The 3,509-nt window shown below is 34.3% G+C and overlaps 1 non-coding gene across 1 annotated transcript; it reads left to right on the top strand.

The window, feature by feature from the left end:
- Nucleotides 1–3,162: 3,162 nt before the first annotated feature.
- Nucleotides 3,163–3,235, top strand: Trnah-aug (transfer RNA histidin (anticodon AUG)). Its single transcript has one exon. It is a non-coding gene; the product is annotated as a tRNA-His (tRNA).
- The last annotated feature ends 274 nt before the right edge of the window (nucleotides 3,236–3,509 follow it).

Genomic DNA, 3,509 nt, shown 5'->3' with positions numbered 1-3,509 from the left:
TCTTTGTATAATCAATTTTTTTTCAGATTAAACGACATACTTAAAAGTAGCCCAATCTATCTAATCTTTCTCCTATCGACCAACTGACACCACAAGACAAAATGCAATTCTTTTTCCAACAAGATGGCGCTACATGCTACACGTCTCACAGATCACCGACACGAGTTCATGACATGTTTTCAGAAGAGATAACAATAAACAAAGGGTTATGGCCACCACGCTCCCTGGACTTGTCATCATGTGATTTTTATCTTTGGGGGACTTAAAAACAAAACATTTATGCAAATTATCCTCACAATCTAGACCAACTAAAGGAGAACATTACCAACGCTATCAGGAGAATCCCCAAAGAAGATTTACAATCTGTATCTGCAAACGTTGTTAAACGTGCCCAGAAATGCATAGATGTCAACGGGGAGCAGTTCTAGCATCTTTTATAACACTACAGCTAATTGAAACAATGGAAAAAATGTTCCTCCTCTCGAGTACATTTTCTGGGCTACTTTTAAGTGGGCAACCCTATAAAATATATATATATATATATATATATATATATATATATATATATATATATATATATATATTATATATATTATAAATATATATATATATATTATATATATATATATATTCTAGCAGGGAGACTCGACGTTGCCCGGGATAAAGTACGGATAAACGAATGTTATAAACTATATTTTAATCAAAATCGGTGAAATCGTCTATGTAACATTGTATCGCTCATTTTTATCGATGATGTTAGATTTGAACGGATAAAACATATTGTAGACTCCGTTGAAAAGAAAACAGCAAGGAAAATCCTCTACTCGCTTCTTTTTCAACAAATGACATTATATCTGATATTTCCAACCAGGCGTTTTTCATAAATATTTAATCAGATCATTTCTCTTCCTCTGGACGTGTATTACTTTTCGTCTCGGCTGTGATGTCACCCACGTGTCTTTGAGACATGTTTCGCTCGCAATATTTCGCCTCCTTTCTACGAACACCAGCTTTTTTTTTTTTTTTTTTTGGCGGCTACCACGTCTTTTGATTTTCTGCTGTGACGTCACATCACGCAGCCGGCTTGGTCATTTGCATATGTTATACACTGCTGCTGCTAACACCACCAGCAGTTTTGTTACACCTATTTTTTCATCAAATCTATTAATTCTCTGCTCTTGTCAGGGACCTACTGCGTTGCACATGGAAAAAAAGCTTCATATGCTTCCCCACCATGAATTAGTTCACAATATATTGTAGTCTACATTGCACTGTAGAGAACCTGTTGTTGATTTTGTAAACTTTTTTATATAGTGTCTTTAATTATACTTTAAATGCAAAAGTCAATATTATTGTCCATTTGTGCTCTGAACAGAAACATTCATTTCGAATGCGCATTGTCTTATCAAAGAACTTACTGTTGATTTTATACGCCTGACTCTTCTGCTTGTGCAGTGATAAAACTTCTCTAATTACATTTGTGATGGTAACTTTTGTGACAATCAGACTGCTTCTTTGGATTTTTTTGATTATCGATTTTCGATACTTATTAGAGAACATTTTCAGGCATATAAAGAACTTTTTTGTGAAAATTTTTTAAAATAGGGTAATCTGTTTTGGAGTCTATAGGAAACTCTTTCTGTCTCTGTCTCACTCACACACGCGCACAATATGCCTTATATATATATATATACATATATATATATATATAGAGAGAGAGAGAGAGGGAGAGAGAGAGAGAGAGTAAGAGAGAAAATTAGATGTGGGTGTGTGTGAAATGGTACATTAAGGCCATGTAGTTCATGACTAACCATTTTTGTTGTGTTCTCATTGCTTGAAAGAATAAAATACCAAATCCACATCTATTTTCAGAGATTTCCCAAAATTTGTTTTTCATTTTATACATCTCTTCATTTTTAATACGCAATCGATTTAGGTTCTCTTCCATTTTGTTTAAACACAATAAAATTCATATCTTTCTCACTTCTTTGGTGTTATCATTTTTTTCTTGTTGGTTTCTTCCATTTAATTTTGTGTAGATTTCTTAAATACCATAAAAAAAAAATCGCAAAAGTAAAATATAAATCCCTTAATATTTAGAGAGATTTAAACTTCTTTTCTAGCTGTGAAGTCTAAAATCCGCAATATCTGAAAAAAAATAAAAATAACATTTTTCTTCAAGTTTGCCAGGTGTCCATATGTCTGTGTATCTTTGTGTGTATGTTTTTGGGGGTTTTTTTTGTTTTTGTTTTGTATTTATGTTTTTTGTTTCATTTTATTACAATCGAAGTTATTAGAAAACAAAGGGCTCCTGTCCTGGGGCTAACACTTGATCTCTACATGAGATACATAAATATTCGCATATTCTATTAAAGTTCTCTTTTACATCTGAAACACTAAGTTAATAAAGAAGTCGAGAACATAATTTTCATCTGCCCAATTGACCATTTAATATGTTATAGTACACCTTTATTGTGGTCCTTTAATCTTACTGGATTCCAGAACAAGAATTCATCTAATCTGGTGGAGTACCCAGCTTCATTCTGTTACTTGAGATAACATCGCTTAAACAACGTGCACCATTCCTCGTAAAAGTCAATGTGGGTTACACATACGAAGAAGATCTTATTCGTGCTGTGGATACTATATGATTTTGAATATTAAGTCCGAGTTTACTTGTAGGTAAAGTATCCTCATGTTAGGTTATCCTGACAAACCCCCATACAGACGGACCTTAGACATTTGAGGGTATTGACTAATAAGTATTCAAGTTCTCTCCAGGCAATCCAGTGTTTTTGTGCATCTTTGTGTACTTTATTATTTTTTCTTTTTTGCATGTGTGACTAGTGTCATGCTTGGGTATATGTGTGTTCTTTTATGGTTATACGTGAATATAAGTAGGTCTGGGTTCATGTTTGTATGCTTGTATATGATACAGTATGATTGTGTTGACATACCGGTTTTTGTTAGATCACCGAAAGTAAGAGATGTGGAGTTTCGGACATTACCAGATGGGTGATCATCTGTGAATGCTATGTGCTGTAAGCTACTTACGTAGTTGTTGGGCCGTTTCATGCAATTGTCGAAAAAGTTACCTGTCCTGTCAACGAAATTTAGCACTGTCTGTATACAGTCGCATTAATATCTTTCGGCATACGGACAGGACTTGTGGCACAATGGATAATGCGTCTGACTATGGATCAGAAGATTCCAGGTTCGAATCCTGGCAAGTTCGGAATAATTTAAACCATCATTTTATCCAACGTTTACTCATTATCCTTACCCTTAGTAGGGGTATTTTTTGTTTTTTCAGTGATTTTGTTTTGTGCATATGGGAATTTTCCATATTCCGAGTTCAGAGTAAGCGTTGATGGTAAGACGATGTTGAGTGTACTTGATGTTGAGTGTACTCGATTTTGTGTTTGACTCGGTGTTGTGTGTGCCGATGTGGTGCAGCCGCTAGTTTTAAATGTATATTCAGCACTATGCGTATATATGTGTGCACTGTT

This window comes from Euprymna scolopes, chromosome 22, assembly GCF_053919585.1.
Source record: "Euprymna scolopes isolate OS-2025 chromosome 22, ASM5391958v1, whole genome shotgun sequence".
Lineage (NCBI taxonomy): Eukaryota > Metazoa > Mollusca > Cephalopoda > Sepiida > Sepiolidae > Euprymna > Euprymna scolopes.
This window is presented reverse-complemented; position numbering and strand designations above follow the sequence as displayed.